This window comes from Bombyx mandarina, chromosome 24 (assembly GCF_030267445.1).
Source record: "Bombyx mandarina strain Sakado chromosome 24, ASM3026744v2".
In the NCBI taxonomy this organism is placed as follows: domain Eukaryota; kingdom Metazoa; phylum Arthropoda; class Insecta; order Lepidoptera; family Bombycidae; genus Bombyx; species Bombyx mandarina.
In genome coordinates this window covers 966,800-989,592 of record NC_143230.1, presented here as the reverse complement: position 1 = coordinate 989,592, position 22,793 = coordinate 966,800, and the positions used below count along the sequence as shown (strand labels likewise).

The following is a 22,793-nucleotide window of genomic DNA, read 5'->3' as shown; positions in this document are numbered from 1 at the left end:
TACTCCGCTTGGTCCTATTGGTCTTAGCGTGATGTTATATAACCTATAGCCTTCCTCAATAAATGGGCTATCTGATACTGAAATAATTTTTCAAATCGGACCAGTAGTTCCTGAGATTAGCGCGCTCAAATAAACAAACTCTTCAGCTTTATAATATTAGTATAGATATAGATTTTTCTTCGCACAAAAGATATTTTGCACACGAGCGAACCCAATAAGTTTGTTAGAAAGATATTATATTATTATTTACATTCCGATTCCAACTGGTATTTTCTACGAATTATTTGCTAGAATTTTCGAGAATGTACTAAAGGACTAAGTTCTTAGCCGACTCACGTCAGACAGGGTTGCCACGAACGATTTATTATCTGCGTTACTTATGATTTTAATTCCGAAAATAATGTTAATTTTTTTATTGCTTAGTTTGAAGGACGCGCTCACGGCCCATCTGGCGTTAAGTGGTTATCGGAGCCCTACGTTAAGTGGTTATAGACACCTACGACGTAAATTCCGCCACCCACCTTGAGATATAAGTTTTAAAGTCTCAGTTTTTACAGTACAACGGCTGCCCCCCTCTTCAAACCGAAACGCATTACTGCTTCACGACAGAAATAGGAAGGGTGGTGGTGCCTACCCGTGCGAACTCACAACAGGTCCTACCACCAGTAAAAAAATCATCAGGAGAGACGTGAGTACGTTCGCTCATCTGAGCAATAAAAATGCCCACGTGCATATATTGCAGTTGCTACCAATCATGAAGGTCAGAAGTCAATTGTCAGTTGAGACTGCGTGGCGACAGCGGCCGATGCAATCATGCACGGACTTTGAACGCTTTAAGCTTGCTTCACGCTTGCGACGGCAACGATTTAATTTTAATTTTTTTCCTACCTTTGCTGATAGCCTTGAGAGGCTATTTCAGCTTCACCCTAACATGTAGGTGAGCTCACGGGGCTCAAACCGGAATATTGCTAACACTGGCCCTAGCAAGAGCAGTGCTTCGCAGAATCTACCACCGGATCGGAAACGCGATCCACTGAGAAGATCCGGCGAGAAACTCAGTGGGCTGTATCTGAGGGTTAATTCGCTCGTCGAGCCCTTCGTCGCAAGAGACGGGTTCGACGAGGACGGTGACCGATGTTTGTGGTACCTAAAAGCACCGTTAATGGATCGGAAGGATCCGCAATGGCGTTTCTTGGGCGACGTCGACTATTTACCACTCTGTCTACAGGATCGGGTATGTAATTCAACTAATTATTACTAGCGGTCCCCCGGTGGTCGAAATTCGACAAATTTTTTTTTTTATTTTTTTTTTATTATTTCTTAGATGGGTGGACGAGCTCACAGCCCACCTGGAGTTAAGTGGTTACTGGAGCGAATAGACATCTACAACGTAAATGCGCCACCCACCTTGAGATATAAGTTCTAAGGGTCTCAGTATAGTTACAACGGCTGCCCCACCCTTCAAACCGAAACGCATTAGTGCTTCACGGCAGAAAGAGGCAGGGTGGTGGTACCTATCACAAGAGGTCCTACCACCAGACTATAATTAATTGAGACTATAAGTTTGAGCAGCATTATGGTTCTATTGTCAAATACTTCTATAATCACAGATTTCTAAACTATTAATTTTATATTGACAATAGAACGCTAAAAACTCATTCATAAAGGTCTAGAATAATCGGTATCTTCTCCCCGGATCGACCAGTATTCAATTACACTACCAAGTCGGTCTTTACCTCTGTCACGCTCGTTTCTAATTACATTTTAAGGGCTTCATTTAGGTTTCGTGTTTTGCCCTTAACTATATACCTCCGAACGGCCAAAAGTGTTACTTAATTTAGTTTTTTTTTTTCCGTCGATTCTCGTGAATAACAGATATAATTAAAATCACTTATACGGTACGATATCAAGTTTTTGAAGTGAAACTTCTTTAGAATAGTTGTGATTTCAAACTTGATGAAACGAAACAATAAGTCCATAGAGACACAAACACGTAAATGTATAGGATTCAGCCGGCGAGAGAACGAGATAGAACACATTAGACGTTCTCGGTCTCCTCTTTGTGCGACTCTACGTAGCATCCACACTATCGTCTACTGAACATTGTCCATATGTATGCCCCTGTGTAGTGGGATAGTCAGTTTTTTAATTAACGTTATATAACTTCCAAATGTTTTCAGTACTTTACAATTTACGTGGTCACGGATTCAAGCGGTCAGCCGTTCATAACTTAAAATTAGTTTTAATAGTTCAATCATGTAAAGATGTCCCTATAGCCACATAATGGGCCAGTAAGGAAATAGCTTCGTAGCAACAAGTGAAATTAATTTCGTTGTTTTTTTTTATTGCTTAGATGGGTGGACGAGCTCACATCCCACCTGGTGTCAAGTGGTTACTAGAGCCCATGGACATCTACAACGCCACCCACCTTGAGATATAAGTTCTAAGGTCTCAGTATACTCGTAGTTACTACCCCACCCTTCAAACCGAAACGCATTACTGCTTTACGACAGAAATAGGCAGGATGGTGGTACCTACCGGTGCGGACTCACAAGAGGTCCTACCACCAGTAATAGTATGCTGTCAATGTAATTTTGTTCGTAAGAGCCCACTGAGTTTCTCGCGGGATCTTCTCAGTGGGTCGCGATTCCGATTCGGCTATAGACTCAACCAAGCACTGCTCCTGCGAGGGCAGATCTTGGCAAAGTCTACCAGGCCGAGTTTCATGTGCACTTCGAGTGCACCTAGCATCATCTAAACTTATTAGCGACTGGTAAGTGAATAAAAGATGTGTGGTGTCGCGGGACACCGGGTAGGAACGAGGTTCCTTATTATAAAAATATTAATTTTAAGTTCTATTCGAGGTATAAAGAATATAAAACTGGAGGTTTCGCAACAACCCACGGTCATTCAGTAACGTGCGAACTTATTGTGGTACACTTTATTCACGGTTGTTTGCATAAGAGTTGATGTATTGCGCAAACGAACGCTCTGAGATCGTGGTCAATGAATGATAAAAAAATATGTTATTTTTTGTACGTTATTACAAAGTTAAGTCGTACACTGTGTGCGTTACTAATAAAAATCTTACGTTACGGATGTTTTTTTCCGGTTAGGGTAACCCTCCGCGTCGTCCCATTAGGAACTTTCCAAAAATCACAAACCAGTCGGACTCACGTCTACAGAGGGCCTTATTTAGGGCAGACGCAACAACATTACGCTTACGCTTTTAAATTGACAACGGCTGACAAATGTTTTTATTATTGTGAATGTCAAGTTAAGATCAACTGAGTTGCATTCGCTTAAGGACATTTGTATGTCCTTATATTATGTCATTTTTATTTATTTATTGGGTGCCAACATGTTATACACCAGCACCGAACATTACAGGTATCATATACATTGATTTCACACAAAATGCTGACACAATTACAGGTACCGACTGCATGCATTGAAAAAAAAAACGGTTCGTTATATAAAAAAACAAAAAAATACTATATATAACATTACATGAAGACCTTACACTATTACACATTTACTACCAAATACGCTATTGCTTAATTGAAAAAGCTCATTGAGCAAGGTTGTAAACTTATCGTCTAAAACTGTCAACTGTGCCAGCAAAAACGTCCAGAGAATACTTGCTAAGCAAATTGTTTAATTAATTTATAGGTAGTCTTATGACTACGGGAAAACTAAAGACCTAATTAATATGACAGTGACTTATTTCAATGACACGGCTTAAAGAGAACGAGAATTATATTCACTACCTACCATATAAAGTATTTTAACAGACTTGAAAATAAAAAAAGGAGAAAGTTCTCAATTCGAATTTATTGTGCATGTTTTTTTTTAGATAAAGCAATTTTTATGATTCCCATTTAATTTTTATCGAGACCTGACTTTTTAGATTTCGGGTTGATTCTAATAATGCATATTTTATTGAGGTTGACTGCATTTATATCTTGTTTTATTTTGTTCAAATCGTTTTTATTTTTTTGGTTAATTATCCTATTATTGATATATGTGTATGGCATTGTATTATTGCATTTGAGGTTTTGCATTTGATTTCATCATACCCTCTCTCTAGGCTCTTTTACTGGTGGTAGGACTTCTTGTGAGTCCGCACGGGTAGGTACCACCACACCGCCTATTTCTGCCGTGAAGCAGTAACGCGTTTCGGCTTGAAGGGTGGGGTAGTAACTATACTGAGACTTTCGAACTCATATCTCAAAGTGTATTATCTCAAGTAACCAATTAACAAAAGGTGGCCTGTGAGCTTGTCCACTCATCTAAGCAATTAAAAAAGGCAACAATTATTTTTGACAAAACTTAGATTATATTCGAGAGTTTCTGACTCATAGGTTAGCTGGCGAACGTGATTCTTAGCACGAGTCCGTAACGTCACCAGCGAAGCACTACATAAAACCAATTCATTAGCATTCCCAAACCGTAACTATGTTTGATAGTTATGCTTCATTGTTTAAGTTCTCTGTGTTTTCATGTTTTTAATATTGTTTTTTTATGATTGAAAGATTACTGGTGGCCCGGAGCCCTTTCCAGTTTCACCAGGACAGATGGGCGAGCAAGGGCCAGCCAGTTTGAAGTCGTCGTGGCCTAACGGATAAGACGTCCGGTGCATTCGTGTTGAGCGATGCACCGGTGTTCGAATCCCAGGCGGGTACAAATTTTTGTAAAGAAATACGTACTCAACAAATGTTCACGATTGACTTCCACGGTGAAGGAATAGCATCGTGTAATAAAAATGAAACCCGCAAAATTATAATTTGCGTAATTACTGGTGGTAGGACCTCTTGTGAGTCCGCATGGGTACGTACCATCGTCCTGCCTATTTCTGCAGTGAAGCAGTAATGCGTTTCGGTTTGAAGAGTGGGGCAGCCGTTGTAACTATACTGAGACCGCATTTACGTCATAGATACATTCCGATTTGAGCAACCGACGCGCGTGGACGTGCTCATTGTTTTGTCGGAAGTGACTACCGGTGATAATAGATCATTGTTCGTGGCACATCTGTGGCCCAAGTGTTTCTCGGAATTTGTACCTGCGCCTAATTGCAAGGCATTGCCGCCCGGGAACTGTGCAGTAGTTCTATTCACTCTAATTCTATTCTACTTGTTCTATTCACTAAAATTTCTAAAATTCCTAGAATCGCTTCGGCCAATTTAGTGTTACCGACGCAGGGGCCTCGCCGCAAGGCGAGCGCGTGTTTAAGTCCCGGGGCCGCCCCCCCCGGGCGAAAATCACGTAAAGATGGAGGAAAAACTTTTCATCGACTTCATTCGGGAAAAATATCCGTCAATCGCGCCCGAATTCGAAGCCTATAGGGCCTCATTTGGTAATTATTCTCCCCCCGCATCTCTTGCCGCCGTCGCCAAACATGCCTCGCAGGCATGCCTCGCGTGCCCCGCCGCCGGTCCGTGTTCAAGCGCACGTACGCACGCCGCCGCCGTAGCGTCTAACGCCCCCGCCCCCGCTACCCCCGCGCCCGCGTCAATCACGTCAGTTTCGTCCGTCGCGACCTCAATAGCGTCTAGTTCAGGCTCCGATACCGAATCGGAGATGGACTTCGAGTCCGCGACTAGCCCTCAACCCGGAACCTCGGATGGGTTCCAAACTGTAACGCGCGGTAAAAAGCGTACTCGCGTCGTGGAGTCCCGGAGCTCCATGACGAAGCAAACCAAGTCCGCGACCGCCTCCCGACCGCAGGTAGTCGTAACGCCAGAGTCGGACTCCGCCCGCCGCGTAATCCCACCGCCGCGCCCAAAAACCGCGCCCGCGCCTAAAACAGTTGTCCCGCCCCCGCTGATACTCCAGGAGAAGTCAGCGTGGAATCGCGTATCCCAGGCCCTTCAGGCCAACAAAATTAATTATACCCATGCGCGTAACGTCGCGCATGGGATTCAGATTAAGGTCGCAACGCCGGGCGACCATAGGGCCCTCTCTGCTTACCTCCGAAAGGAGAACATAGGTTATCACACCTATGCTCTTCAGGAGGACCGCGAACTCCGCGTAGTGATACGTGGAGTCCCCAAGGAACTCGACATAGACTACGTAAAGGAGGATCTGATCGGTCAGTCCCTCCCAATAATTAGTGTGCACCGGATGCACAGCGGACGCGGCAGACAGCCGTACAATATGATTCTCGTCGCGCTAGAATCAACCCCGGAGGCAAAGAAAAGAATCTCATGTCTCAAAACGATATGCGGCCTCTCCGGGGTCACCATCGAAGCCCCCCATAAACGTGGTACTCCCGGGCAGTGCCACAGGTGCCAGCTCTATGGCCACTCAGCGCGTAATTGCCACGCGCGCCCCCGCTGCGTGAAATGCCTCGGCGATCACGCAACCACAGAATGTTCGCGTGTTAGGGAAACCGCGACGGAACCCCCAAGCTGTGTCCTATGCCTTAAGCAAGGGCACCCGGCAAACTACCGCGGATGTCCTAGGGCTCCGCGTAAACGCCTGAACCACCCAGCCCCCCGAACCGTCGACCCAAAGACTTCGGCGCCTTCAGTGCCGAAACCAGCCTTCGTACCGGCTGCGGTTCCCACCGTCTCGGCGTGGAAAAAACCGCTGCCGTATACGAAGGAGGGAACACAAAACGTACCCCAGCTCCCGCCTGCGACACGTCACGCGCCTCAGCCCCTGCTCGCACCTCGCCCCGCGCCCGCGTACCGCCCCCGCAACCCTCAGTCGTCAACGACTTCGCGCTCGTGCGCGACTTCGTCACCGCGGTAAACTTTGACCGTCTGCGATCGTTCGCAGATGCTATCCGTAGGTCGGTAACCCCCGAACAGCGGCTCGCGGCCGCTTTCGATCACATGGACGTCTACGAGTCCGTGTCTCGCACGTTATAAAAATTCTTTACCGGTAATCAATGGCGCAAAAAGGTAGAGAAAAACCGTATTCCCTTACGTTAGCATTCTACAATGCTAACGGACTCGCGCGGCAACGCGATCAAATTTTCGAATTCCTCCGCGATAATCTTGTAGATATTTTGTTAGTGCAGGAGACCTGTCTGAAGCCCTCGCGTCGTGACCCGAAAGTCGCGAATTACGTCATGGTTAGGAATGACAGACTCACCGCCTCCAAAGGCGGGACTGCCATTTACTATAGGCGGGCTCTGCACGTTGTTCCTCTCGATACTCCCTCGCTCTTACATATCGAGGCGTCAGTGTGCCGTATCTCGCTGACGGGACACCAGCCGATCGTCATCGCATCCGTTTATCTCCCCCCGGACAAGCCCCTCCTGAGCAGTGACATCGAGTCACTGTTTGGCATGGGAGACTCCGTCATCCTGGCAGGCGATTTAAATTGCCACCACACTAGGTGGAACTGCCATCGTACGAACGTTAACGGTAGGCGTCTCGACGCGTTTATAGACGACCTCACTTTTGAAGTAGTCGGTCCCCCAACTCCAACATGTTATCCGTATAACATCGCGCTCCGTCCGAGCACTATAGACCTGGCATTGCTTAGGAACGTAACTCTGCGCTTACGTTCCATCGAAGCACTGTCAGAGCTCGACTCAGACCACCGACCTGTCCTTATGCAGCTCGGTCGCCCTCACAACCCAGCCACTGTTACGAGGACCATGGTGGATTGGAATAAGCTGGGCACGTGCCTAGCCGAAGCCGCTCCGCCAATCCTCCCTTACGGCCCGGATTCGAATCTATCCCCCGAGGACACCGTCGAATCCATAAACATCATTACCGATCACATCTCTTCCGCGATCATTAGATCTTCAAAAGAAGTCGATGTGGAGGACAGCTTCCACCGCATCAGACTGTCCTCCGAACTTAGGAATCTCTTAAGAGTTAGGAACGCGGCAATCCGGGCCTACGATCGTCTTCCCACGCATTCAAATCGGATTCGGATGCGTCGTCTACAACGCGAAGTCCACTCCCGCCTAAGTGACGCGCGTAACGATAATTGGCATAGTTATTTAGAACAACTCGCGCCCTCCCACCAAGCATACTGGCGACTAGCTAGGACTCTCAAATCCGAAACTACCGCTACTATGCCTCCCCTCGTACGCCCTTCAGGCCAACCACCGGCATTCGATGACGATGACAAGGCTGAGCTGCTGGCCGATGCACTGCAAGAGCAGTGCACCACCAGCACTCAACACGCGGACCCCGAACACACCGAGTTAGTCGACAGGGAGGTCGAGCGCAGAGCTTCCCTGCCGCCCTCGGACGCGTTACCCCCCATTACCACTGACGAAGTTAGAGACGCGATCCACAACCTCCAACCTAGGAAGGCACCCGGCTCCGACGGCATCCGCAACCGCGCGCTAAAACTCTTGCCAGTCCAACTGATAGCAATGTTGGCTACAATTTTAAATGCCGCTATGACGCACTGCATCTTTCCCGCGGTGTGGAAAGAAGCGGACGTTATCGGTATACATAAGCCGGGCAAACCGACAAACGAAACTTCTAGTTACCGTCCGATTAGTCTCCTCCCGACGATAGGAAAAATTTACGAACGGCTCCTTAGGAAACGCCTCTGGGATTTTGTTACCGCGAACAAAATTCTCATAGACGAACAGTTCGGATTCCGCTCTAAACACTCGTGCGTACAACAAGTGCACCGCCTCACGGAGCACATCCTGATAGGACTAAATAGGCGTAAACAAATCCCGACCGGCGCCCTCTTCTTCGACATCGCGAAGGCGTTCGACAAAGTCTGGCACAACGGTTTAATTTACAAACTGTACAACATGGGAGTGCCAGACAGACTCGTGCTCATCATACGAGACTTCTTGTCGAACCGTTCGTTTCGATATCGAGTGGAGGGAACTCGTTCTCGTCCCCGTCAACTGACTGCCGGAGTCCCGCAAGGCTCCGCGCTCTCCCCGTTATTATTTAGTTTGTATATCAATGATATACCCCGGTCTCCGGAGACCCATCTAGCGCTCTTCGCCGATGACACGGCTATCTACTACTCGTGTAGGAAGATGTCGCTGCTTCATCGGCGACTCCAGATCGCAGTAGCCACCATGGGACAGTGGTTCCGGAAGTGGCGCATCGACATCAACCCCACGAAAAGCACAGCGGTGCTCTTCAAAAGGGGTCGCCCTCCGAATACCACTTCGAGCATCCCACTCCCTAATAGGCTCGCAAACACCTCCGCCGTTAGCCCCGTCACTCTCTTTGGCCAGCCCATACCGTGGGCCTCGCAGGTCAAATACCTAGGCGTCACCCTCGACAGAGGGATGACATTCCGTCCCCATATTAAAACGGTACGCGACCGTGCCGCCTTCATATTAGGACGTCTCTACCCTATGCTTTGCAAGCGAAGCAAACTGTCCCTCCGTAATAAGGTAACTCTCTACAAAACTTGCATACGCCCCGTTATGACGTATGCAAGCGTAGTGTTCGCTCACGCAGCCCGCACCAACTTGAAGCCCCTTCAGGTTATTCAATCCCGATTCTGCAGGATAGCCGTCGGAGCACCATGGTTCCTGAGGAACGTGGATCTCCACGATGACCTGGAGCTTGACTCTGTCAGTAAGTATCTACAGTCGGCATCGCTGCGCCATTTTGAGAAGGCGGCACGACATGAGAACCCTCTCATCGTAGCCGCTGGAAATTACATACCCGACCCAGTAGACCGAATGGTAAACCGTCGACGTCGCCCAAAGCACGTCATTACGGATCCTCCTGATCCATTAACGGTGCTCTTAGGCACCACAAGCACCGGTCACCGTCCTTGTCGAACCCGTCGCTTGCGACGAAGGGCTCGACGAGCGAACTAACCCATAGACACAGCCCACTGAGTTTCTCGCCGGATCTTCTCAGTGGGTCGCGTTTCCGATCCGGTGGTAGATTCTGCGAAGCACTGCTCTTGCTAGGGTCAGTGTTAGCAACTCTCCGGTTGAGCCCCGCGAGCTCACCTACAAACGTTAGGGTGAAGCTGAAATAGCCTCTCAAGGCTATCAGCATAGGTAGGGATAAAAAAAAAAAAAGTCATAGATATCTATAGGCTCCAGTAGCCACTTAATACCAGGTGAGCTGTGGACTCGTCCAAACATCTAAGCAATAAATAAATAAAAACCCTCTGTGTATAATGAGTGTGAGCATCAGTGAGTGTAAGTGAGCGTAAGACACTGAACGGGCATATGTTTTTAGCTGTGCTATCATTTTAGAAATTAAAATTAAATAAAATACTAAACAATTGCTTCTACAAATATGGATGCATCCCTATTGTTAAATATATTCTAAGGTCATTATGTACGTCATCATGACGTGAGTACGCAACATTGTTTAATTGTATTTATATACGTAGATATTATTTTGAAAACATAATATCGAACAGTAAACATCACGAAATCAGAATTCGAAGGTTGTAAACAACAGGCATGTCAATGTCAGTTGTTAATATACCAATAATGATTCTAAAATATGTACCTATATTGAGGGGTGAAAGACTATTTGGTTTAAGTGACACTTTTGCAAATTTACAGGTGAACCATTGAAAGCTTAAAATTTGGAAAAAAGTATGGTAATAAATAAATAAAAACTTCAGCCATTTGAATGCGTTAAACTTAATTGAAGTTCAATTGAACCGCGCGGGTGGTACCTACCCGCGCGGACTCACAAGAGGTCCTACCACCAGTAATTACGCAAATTATAATTTTGCGGGTTTCATTTTTATTACACGATGTTATTCCTTCATCGTGGAAGTAAATCGTGAACATTTGTTGAGTACATATTTCATTAGAAAAATTGGTACCCGCCTGAGATTCGAACACCGGTGCATCGCTCAACACGAATGCACCGGACGTCTTATCCGTTAGGCCACGACGACTTCAACCATTTCTGCCGTGAAGCAGTAATGCGTTTCGGTTTGAAGGGTAGGGCAGCCGTTGTAGCTATGCAGAGAATGAAGATATCGGTCTTATTGCGACATTTATACCATCTTTCCCGCCCCCTACTGGAACGCGTGGTTCTTTTTTATGATTGAGGGCTTACTGATGGCCCGGAGGCCTTTCCAGTTTCACAAGGTCATGTCGGCGAACAAGTGGTCAGTCAGAAGGGGGGAACGCGTGGTGAGAGCATTTCCGAAACGGCTGCCTTTGAGTTTTCAGACCAAATCCCTGCTCACTTAGTCCAAGCACGCCCTCCCAAAAGCAAAAGAGCCTCTGTGCAAAACTCCAAAAAAACCGGCAGAATTTATCAGGATGGTTGTTATTTTAGTGGCTAACGATACAGGGCGCATCCTGTTTTTTTCCCCTGCCTAAACTGGTAACCTAGAGAGCTATGCCGAGTAGGGTAGCTCACGGGGCTTTAACATGGTGACGTTGCTAACCCTAGCAAGAGGAGTGCTTCGCAGAATCTACCACCGGTTCGGAAACACGACCTGTACCTTGAGTATTTACGCCGATTTATATATTTCGCTGACATTAACATTTCGCAACAGAAGTTAGCTGTAATGAATATTCAATTACATTTATACAGAAATTGATGTCGCGCCACTGTTTTCCGGAATCGTCTCGCTAAGTCAGCTCAGGCTTCTTATTATACAATCGGAATGACGTATTTTGAGTTTTGAACGTTTGGCAATTTGATGAGAACATGAAGATTTTTCTTCAGAATATTAGGCTTACCGAGCTTGTTAAGAATCTTTCTAGAGTTTGGTAGATAGCTATGGATTGCGTTGCGACCGCATTTAGTTTGTTAGGACGTGTACAAAATCAGTGAAATGCGCGTATTTAGCCAATCACGGGAAGGCACATGATTTATTACGGTCAATTTTATTGTTTAAATTAGGTTTTTTATTTCCGCGCGCATGTTTTTACTGGTAGTAGGACGTCTTGTGAGTCCGCAAGGGTAAATACCACCACCCTGCCTATTTCACACGCAAAACATAATCTATCAATCTATATATATAAAAACTAGCGACCCGCCCTCGCTTCGCTTCGGAAACATTAAAACACACATGAAACCAAAAAAATAAAATAAAAAAAAATTAAAAAAAAGTAGCCTATGTTCATCAGGGACAATGACGGCTTCTAATGGAAAAAGAATTTTTCAAATCGGTCCAGTAGTTTCGGAGCCTATTCGAAACAAACAAACAAACAAATCTTTCCTCTTTATAATATTAGTATAGATATAGATGAATTGCTGTTCGTTAGTCTCGCTAAAACTCGAGAACGGCTGGACCGATTTGGCAAATTTTGGCCTTGAATTATTTGTGTTAGTCCAGAGAAGGTTTAAAAGGTAGATAAATATGAAAATGCCCGGAATTAAATGAAAATAACAATTTTGTTTCTCCTTTGATGTGTCCCCCGTCGGACCGATTCCTTTTGTTAATTTAGGTCTTTAATTTACTGATCGAGGTACTACGAAGTCTGCCGAGTCAGCTAGTTCATAATAAATATGGCGGCGCCGGGGATGGCTAAGCGGCAGTTCCGTCATCATTCGCAATCGGTGGTTTATTGCAATAAAAGTCAATAAAGCCTTTTGAACAATAATTATTGAAAACCGACAGTTTCGTTCTGACTGACAGACTGACTGAGACTGACTGACTGACTGAGACTTACGGACTGACGGACGGACTGACTGACTGACTGTTGACATACCGCCATTTTATACACTGGCGTTACGGCGTCTACCCTACATTTTTGTGATATTTACCAAAAACGTTTTATCATTTAAAATAAGAGTAATAATCAAAACAATGTATTAATATTACTTAAGTCGTTATCCACGACAAATAAATAATTTTGGTAGATAGATACAAACCGATATTGGCTTATCACTCGATACGATTACGCCGGGCGTCTCACCTGCTAGCCAACGAATACATTGATTAATCAAATCTTATCAACAGTCGCTTCTCACGTCCCATAATGCGTGACATAAAACCTTCCGGTACTGACCGCGTATGGCGTACGCGGTTGGCTGGTGTGGCCACTAACCGAGCGGGCGGAAAACGAGCGGATACTCAAACAGTCCGTCTTCGAACGCGACCTCATAAATCAAAGCTTACATAGTATTTTTCTTGCGTGATTTATCTAGCTTCGTACAATCTTCAAACGACAAGCTCACAAGTCATCTGGTGTTAAGTGGTTACTGGAGCCCATAAACATCTATAACGTAAATGCGCCACCCGTCTTGAGATATAAGTTCAAAGGTCTCAGTATAGTTACAACGGCTGCCCCATCATTCAAACCGAAACGCATTATTGCTTTACGGCAGAAATACGCAGGGCGGTGGTACCTACCCGCGCGGATTCACAAAATGTCCTACAACCAGTCAACAGTCTCTGTACATAAATAGATACGGATCCAGATATAGACAGGCCGTGATACGTTTGACTACACTAAACTGCGCATTATCGTCCGTTCTCCGTGTTTTCTTCAAATTAAATAAACTTTAATTATAAAAAAACTAGCCGTATTCGCCCGCTTCGCTCCGCATTTAAAATTAACATTATTATTTATTGTCATTATTATTAGGGAGTCCAACACTCATATAAATATTAGCCTATCCCAGTGATTCTCAACCACTGTGCCGCGGCACTTTTGTGTGCCGCCAAATTTTGAAAACTGTGCCGCCAAATTTTGCAAATATATAATAATGTTAATATTATTAAATTATATCATTTAAAAAGAAAAATATTTTTAACATAAATATATATTTAAAACCACAAAAAAAAAAATATTTTATTATTTGCTTTGCAACGCGGTTTTTCTTAGTGCCAAATTATGATGAAGCGGCGTGCATAGCAATAGGAATATGTCTCAAGTCGACGCACACTTGCTACTTCTGCGTACAAAACGTGTTGTTTTAGTGATAGTTGGGATTCACAAGGTGTTGCATAGTAGTTACTGCACCTTTTCATTCGCTAAAATTGGCAAATGTATGTGATTCGGTAGTAAGTTAATAATTTTTATCTTTTTCTTTGTGTGCCGCCAAATTTTGAAATCGTTAAATATGTGCCGCAACAAAAAAAAGGTTCAGAATCACTGGCCTATCCATTAAGTACATGTATTTTCTAAATGGATACCAAGTTTCAAGTCAATCTGATGCACGGTTCAGTAGTTATAACGGAACATACGTAAAAAAACACTGTAGATTTATATATTAGTATAGATTTCGTGGCCCAGCTTCGCAGTCCACTTACAACACGCGTCCAACTGCGCATATCGAATTGTGAAGAACGTATTTTTCTCACATCAATAAAAGCACAAAAAAAATTTGAGACGCAACGCGTAATTGTACTGGCGGGGTTACCGGCTACTTACCATTCAATGACGAAGTTGCGACAATTTTGAGCTGCGTCACATTAATGTTCACGAAAAGTCGGATTTTTTTATTTTATTGCATAGATGAGTGGACGAGCTCACAGCCCACCTGGTGTGAACTGGTTACTGGAGCCCATAGACATCTGCGACGTAAATGCGCCACCCACCTTCTAAGGTCTCAGTATAGTTACAACGGCTGCCCCACCCTTCGAACCGAAACGCATTACTGCTTCACGGCAGAAATAGACTGAGTGGTGGTACCTATCCGCGCGGACTCACAAGACGTCCTACCACCAATAATTACGCAAATTATAATTTTGCGGGTTTGATTTTTATTACACGATGTTAATCCTGCACCGTGGAACTCAATTGTGAACATTTAATTTTGTTGAGTGCGTATCTCATTAGAAAAATTGGTACCCGCCTGCGGGATTCGAACACCGGTCATCGCTTCAACACGAACGTCTTATCCTTTAGGCCATGACGACTTTATTATTTTGTCTTCATTTAATCTATTCTCAATTTAACCAAAAACTATACGTGGCAAGAAGATGACTGAAATAATATTTCGATCGAAAATAATTTGAATTTCGTACATAAAACTTTATCGAAATCCGTGACGTCAGAGGGAACAATAAAAAAAAAAAATGAGGTCACCCGCGATCATAATTTAATCATTAATCACACAATACAGGATTAGCGATGGCCTGTGTGTATGTGTGTGTGTGTGTGATAAAATATTTGAACTCTGACCTTCCGATAAGAAGCCCAATTAAAATAAAGGCAAGGCAGAATGAAAAATCCGTAGGCCCCCGATTAGATAGGGTGACATCAAAATGTTTAATCAAACCAACCACGTTAATATGACACACGATGCCTTGTAATTTGTTAAAACGTTTTTTTAATACGCATCGAATATCTTGACCTGTATCTCTGAGTGACGGAATATTTCAGCGTATATTTCACCGACTTCGAAGACTCTGATTAACTTGAAAATTTGTACACGCATTTTTTTTTCTTACCTATTCTAGTAACTTCGAGGGGTTATTCTAGATTCGCCGAATTAGTAGGCGAGCTCACGAGCTCAAACCTGATGACGTTGCTAACATGAACCCTAGCAAGAGCTGTAAATTCGCAGAATCTACCACCGGATCGGAAACGCGACCCACTGAGACGATCCGGCCAGAAGCTCAGTGGAATTTAATGATTTTTTTGTTTTATAGATCTAATATCATGACCATATTAAAGGGATAAAAAATAAAAAATTAAAAAAATGAATAATGCATCCGATTGATTTGAAACTTGGTATCCATGTAGAAAATACATGTACTTAATGGATAGGCTAATATTTATATGAGTGTTGGACTCCCTACACCAGTTGCGGGGGCGTTAATGATGAGAATTTTTGTGGGGGTGAGAAATAATAATGTGAATTTTAAATGCCCAGCGAAGCGGACGGGTACAGCTAGTATCTACTGAAAACAATTAATCGTATCGCCGATTGATTGTATAGTGATTCTGAATTGGATACGACGGGTCCTAGTTTGTTATCGTCGAAATATGTTTATAAATCTACATGCATGGAGATGCCAAATGTTCACAATTCTAAAGTAGTTCTAAGCCCAATTTTAGAGTGGCTATTGACCAGACCAGAAATGACTCCATAAAGCGCCTTGACGTTCAGGGCAAAGTAGAAGGCGCCAGACCGCGTGGAAGGTTGCCCATGCGAAGGATCGACCAGGTCAAGTCGGCAGTGGGCGGTTGTTTGCATGAGTGTACCAGACTCACCAGAAACCGGGAGAAGTGGCGATGGCTCGTGGCGTATAACATCTGCCCACAGCAATGATACAGAATGACGACCACCAACGCTCCGACAAGAGTGATACGACAACGGAGATTGACCAAACCGCTGGGCTGATAACATCTATCCAAAAATGCTGTCATTCGAAGCGTTAATGTACTTTTTACTGTCATATGTCACTTACACTGCAGGACATCTTAGCTTGGAGCGTTGAATGTGAAAGCTAATTTTTTATAGGGTAAATTGAGTGTGTAGTAGAAACAAATCTGTATTCATTTTGCTCGTCCGCACTCTCAAGAGTAAGGTACGTTTCAAGGGAATCTTTTGAGACATTCCTGCTAGCCTCTACTAGCTTCTAGCTTCCTACTAGTCTCTGCGGTTAACTATCGTTTCCAGAGATCATTTCATCCTAACCCATGCATCAGTCCGCTGAGTTTCTCAGAGAGCGGGTGGAATTTCTCGGTAGACCGACGGTCCTAATGTGTGTTTTTTAGCAAGGAAGGATACTGGTGGCTCGGAGGTCTTTGGAGTTTGCAAGTAAGCAGCTACGAGATCAGCTACGAGGGGTGGGATATGCTAATAGCCGCCCGAGCGCCTCCGAAAGAGACCTATTAGCTCAAGAGTAGCTGCTTAGTGAATGCATCTACTACTTGATCGGAATCGCGACCCGCTGAGAAGATCAGAGGCGAGAAACTCATCGAAGCTCCTAATGTTATTTATTATTCGGAAATTGTATAAATATAGGGTGTGTTTTTTATCTTTTTTATTTCTCGTCGGATCTTGTTAGTGAGTCACATTTCCGATCCGGTGATAGATTCTGCGAAGCACTGCTCTTGCTAGGGTTAGTGTGAGCAACGTCGTCAGGTTTGAGCCCCGTGACCTCACCTACACGCTAGGATAGCGCTGATATAGCCTCTCAAAGCTAACAGTATAGATAAGAAAAAATGATTTTTTTGTCCATAGTAATCCATTGTTTCTGTAATTATTTATTCAATTCTTTTTTAATTATCGTCGTGAGTTTGCTGAAGATTAAGTAGGTATATTGAAAGATTTCGTTGCCTACAAACAAACACACATACATATCAATCCAATAAAAGCGTGTTAAAACCTTACATTTATTATTTAAATTAAATAGCAGACGCAGTCAGCTTTGCTGCCGATCTTCCATTTGACTTTAACAACATCGATTTCACTTGCTACGCAGCTTTGAAGACATTCTAAAAATTTCATAGAAATCGGTCCGACCTTTCCGGCGTATATAGTAGATAGGGATTATGTGTACATACACACATCGACTTTTATACATATATAGATTACACAGAGTTATCAGCTCATCGATTAATACAGATAAGATAATTGAATTAAAAATTGCATAATATTTTTTTTTAATCTAAACAGGAAGTCCTTACTAGAGTTTCCATTTTGTGCCGAACCGGTGGAATTGGTTTTTAATCTATACTAATATATAAATCTACAGTGGTTTTTACGGATGTTCCGTTATAACTACTGAACCATGCATCCGATTGACTTGAAACTTGGTATCGATGTAGAAAATACATGTACTTAATGGATAGGCTAATATTTATATGAATGTTGGAGTCCCTACACCAGTTGCGGGGGCGTTAGTGATGAGAATCTTAGTGGGGGTGAGAAATAATGATGTTAATTTTAAATGCCCAGCGAAGCGGACAAGTACAATTAGTTGTTAATAAATACATTTAGTACACGCATTAGAACCTTTTCGAGCACAAAGATGCATTTAGAAGCGATAATAATACAAGTTTACTAAGCTCCGAATAAAAAAAAATGCTTTGGCTCGGCACGCAATGAACGCACAATTAAAGCTCCGCTAATGCGGGTCACCCGTAAACTACCTTCAGCATTCGTTGCGCTCTCGCTAAAACTGAAATTCTTGAAACAATAACGTGTTATTACTTCGGTTTGTTATTAAGAAGGACTCGTGACGTTGGCGGACCCCACCCGGTTCTACGAATATGAAGAGCAATGTCGATTTATTTTGAAAACCTTAACGCAATTATCAAGGAGGCTTTCTATGCAAGCCGCGTTACTAAGAAGTGCTTTGCTGTGAGTCCGTAGGTTTTTTTTATGAAGGAATGATTACTGGTGGCCCGGAGGCCTTTCCAGTTTCATCAGGACAGGTCGGCGAGCAAAAGCTCAGCCAGGAGGGTTGGGATTTGGTAAAAGCTGCCCGAACACCTCCGAAGAAGACCTAACAATTTTCAGTTAACTTTTACGCTATCGAGAACGTTAAATAACTCGCACTAAGCACACTTTTTTTTTTATTGCTTAGATGGGTGGACGAGCTCACAGCCCACCTGGTGTTAAATGGTTACCATGGAGCCCATAGATATCTACAACGTAAATGCGCCACCCACCTTGAGATATTAATTACTTCTAAGGTCTCAAGTATAGTTACAACGACTGTCCCACCCTTCAAACCGAAACGCATTACTGCTTCACGGCAGAAATAGGCAGGGTGGTGGTACCTATCCGCGCGGACTCACAAGAGGTCTTACCACCAGTAAAAATGTTGGTGTTAATTGCATTGCAATAGTCATGACCAAAGCGACCGGTCCGAAGCGGACTGCGGCCAGTGCGCTCCTGTAACCGAAATGGCGCTTAGTGGGCGACTAATTCAATAGCCGCGGCGCTTAATCTAATAAAATGAAGTTGAGACTGATTTGAAGGTTCGTAGATGTCATGTCTACTCCGACTGCCGAAGGAAACTATTTGTTATTTGTTTTAATGCTATTGGGACAGCGCACTGAGTTTCTCGCCGGATCTTCTCAGTGAGTCGCGTTTTCGATCCGGTGGTAGATTCTGCGAAGCACTGCTCTTGCTAGGGCTAGTGGTAGCAACACTCGGGTTTGGCTCAATGACCACCATTTTACTGAGATTATATTTCATCCCATTTCATTTCATTTAATTTCATCCCAGTAGATTAATCATCTTCATTTCATTTCACTCCTTAATATCATTTTTTATAAAAATATGAATATAAATTAAAATAAGACATGACTTAAAGGTCTCAGTTACCAGGTCATAAAATCCCTTAGCCCCGTGAGCTCATCTACACACGTTAGGGTGAAGCTGAAATAGCCTCTCAAGGCTATCAGCATAGGTAGGAAAAAAAAGCTATTGGGACAGAGAAAAGGATAACATTATTGTGTGTTTACACTCTCGAGATTTTTCTACATGGCTTGCTAAATACTATACACAAAATTGTTGTTTTTACAGCGGAATCGGGGGTTTTTTATCGCCATTTTTAGTTTTAATTATCATTATTTTTTTTTATTATTGACGCACATGTAGTTTTATGTGGATCATCAATAGGTGGCGTGGATAGTGGATTGTGGAAGAAATCAGGAAATGGAAGTCACACAGACACAGCCCACTGAGCTTCTCGCCGGCTCTTCTCAGTGGGTAGCGTTTCCGATCCGGTGGTAGATTCTGCGAAGCACTGGTCTTGCTAGGGTTCGTGCTAGCAGCGTCGTCAGGTTTTTTAGTCCCGTGAGCTCACCTACTCACTTGGTTACGCTGGAATAGACTCTCAAGCCTACCACTTTAGGTAGGCCTGGATTATAGATATTCGAGTAATAATATACAATACTTTGGTTAATCCTAATAGACCCATGCGAATCACAGGGAAGGTGTCTTGTACAGTGGCCCTTTGATATCCTTAATTATATTGGACGAGACGATGTTTCGAGTGACGTCATTGAGTCAGACCTTACAACCCACGGCCGATATCACCTATGACCTGTCGACGAACTGCCGCAAACTGCCGCGGTTATTTTAAATGCTTAACCGCTTTTTAACTACGATGGTATTCTGGGGGCCAGTCATTAAACACACGAAAAGAACAAACTACCCTACCGTAAACGAGAAACAATCTTCTTATGAAGGTTTAGGTATTTTATTATTATTTTAGTTATTTATTAGGTACTAGCTGACCCGGCAGACTTCGTAGTGCCTCAATCGATAGATAAAAGACCTAAACTTTATTTAATTCCGAGAATTCTCATATTTATCTACCTTTTAAACCTACCCTCGACTTCCACAAATAATTCAAGACCAAAATTAGTCAAATCGGTCCAGCCGTTCTCGAGTTTTAGCGAGACTAACGAACAGCAATTCATTTTTAAATACAGTCAAACCTGGATAAGCGAGAGTTCAAGGGAGCAAAATCTCATTCTCGCTTATAGAGGTTTCTCACTAACCCGAGTTTCTCGCTAATGCTCCCTCTGAATTTCATTTCGCGATTTTCCGGATTCAAACGCATTCACTATTTTAAGTTTATCACTTAATGACAGTACTTTAATTTTCCGTTTTGACATGATGCAGAACAGAACTTTCCTTCGCAATTGATTAACGATAAACTGAGTAAGGCCGACAAACAGGACGAAGGTACACAGGCACACGTGTCCAGTCGAAAAGAATGCGATAAAATAACAATTTTATTTAGTTCCACGAAATCGAATAGGTTCAATATTGACGAGAAAAAAATACAAAAACAATGGTAGGAAGTTCCACGAAAGTTAAGAATGAGTCATAAAATAGCAGATGTTAAATTTGTGATTTGTTTTGTCATTTGTTCCTCCTAAATAATATAAATAAATAAAGCTCGACTGTCGCTTATAGAGGTATAGATAAGTAGCACTCTCACTTACGGAGGTCCATGAGAGAAAAACGACTCTCTCTTACACAGGTTTCTGTTTCTCGCTAATAGAGATTTTGGGAGCTTAAAATGACGGGTCCTGGCTATTACTCTCACTTATAGAGTTTTCTCACTTATCCAGTTCTCGCTTATCCAGGTTTGACTGTATATCGATTAGGTTATCCTAATACCTACATACAACGTGTTGCAAAATACCTACCCCGTAAAAAATATATAATTAATTATCGAAGCCAAAAATTTTGTCAACCCTAGTAAGCTGTCATGTCAGGGAACTAAGTTAAAAGAGAAAATGCCCAAAAGGCATTGCCTTGTCTTGAAGTGTCAATGATTATGATCGAATTTCCAGCACTATTTATCGTAAAAGAAAATTGTTTTATTTCTTATAATGAAAAGCGGATGTTTCTGTCTAAAACTCCCGCGTCACCTAAAGTTATTTTAAAGTACATTGCGTTCAAAGATGAAAACGTTAGCCCGATTTCGTTAAAAAATTATCATTGAACAGCAAAGCGTGTTCTAAAGTATTTTACTATTCGCAATACGAACGGACGGAACATTTAATTGTCATGCTGATTTATTGTTGGTCGTATGAGATTAATAATTTGGAGCAGAATGCGCACGTCCAAAACTTCACGTATTGTTGTCTTGCAACGCATAAAATTCTCAACCATAGTTCTAAAAGATAGAACCTGCAAAAGATTTTAGTGGCAAAACGCCGAGATAGCCTTCCCTATAAAATTTACATAATAATTAAAAATTTAAAACGTAAAGTACACATTTAAAATAAAACAAAATGCAACTCACCTAAAGCGCCTTCCGGTGACGAAATCTCGCCGGCTACGATATTTACCGTAAAGATTTTACGTAGGTATGTAAAAAAAATTACTTTACCGAACAACGAGACGAATTTAGCATTAATGAAATACTGTTCATAATATTTTTGTTACGAATTTAAATGGCGGACAGCTACACGCTTTCCAAAAATTAGAACACAAATTTGAAATTCGAATGCACGTGTGCGATCCGGATCGTTCGATAGGGTTGCGCGTCACCACGACCGAAAGTTATCGATGTAAGGAATAGTTTAAAAAAGACGTGTAATATTCGCGCCTGCTTACTCACGAATGCGAAGAACTCGGACTGTCACGTACTTTATCAGTAAGAATAGTGGTAGCGAACACTTATATTTTAAAATATTGACGATACTAAATATTAAAGTAATTGCGTATTTATCGATTGAAAAATTTTTCATTGATTTAGCATTATTCGAATTAGGACGCTGACTCTAAAGAAATTAATTTAATAATTTATTTATTTGTAATTGTATTTTATGAATTCCGAGGTCGTTGACCCGCTAGTGATTTCGTAAGAAAAACGCGTGATCGGATTGCGTTATAGTTTATACAATTAACGTTTAGTAATGAGTTTTTTTTAAGTAATTTTCTCTGATCTAATACAATTCGCTTTCGACAGTTAGGTCTTTAGTCATCTTAGTGATTGAAAATTGTGGACTTACGCCAAAGCAATAGGTACAGGCGAATTGATAAGGATACTGGGCGCACACCGGACGCCGCGAGAAATCTAAGTTAAAGCCGTATTTTGTTGAAGATTCATGAAAATTAAAGCATTTCTTTAAACACACAATATGTGGAAGCCGACATATTTATGATAAATAATAAAAAGTAGTACATACGAAGTTTAGCCTGTGTCTATATCAAGCCGCGAAGGCATGCATGAAGGCAATTTTGGTAAAACAAAATTATTTCTTACGTAATTGGTATACACATATGACTGTTTCTTGCATACATGGACGAATTATATACTGGTGGTAGGACGTCTTGTATGTCCGCACGGGTAGGTACCACCGCTCCGCCTATTTCTGCCGTGAAGCAGTAATGCGTTTCGGTCTGAAGGGTGGGGCAGCCGTTGTAACTATACTGAGACCTTAGAACCCATATCTCAAGGTGGGTGACGGCATTTACGTTCTAGATGTCTATGGGCTCCGGTAACCACTTAACAATCCA

The 22,793-nt window shown here is 43.0% G+C and overlaps 1 protein-coding gene across 1 annotated transcript in view; it reads right to left on the bottom strand.

Annotated features, from left to right (window-relative positions):
• LOC114249647 (neural/ectodermal development factor IMP-L2) overlaps nucleotides 1-21,893 on the bottom strand; it is a 90,629-nt gene extending 68,736 nt beyond the window's left edge. Inside the window, exon 1 of the mRNA XM_089737977.1 lies at nucleotides 21,574-21,893. The gene's annotated coding sequence lies outside the window, so the exon portion shown is untranslated. The remainder of the gene's footprint in view (nucleotides 1-21,573) is intronic.
• Nucleotides 21,894-22,793: the final 900 nt, after the last annotated feature.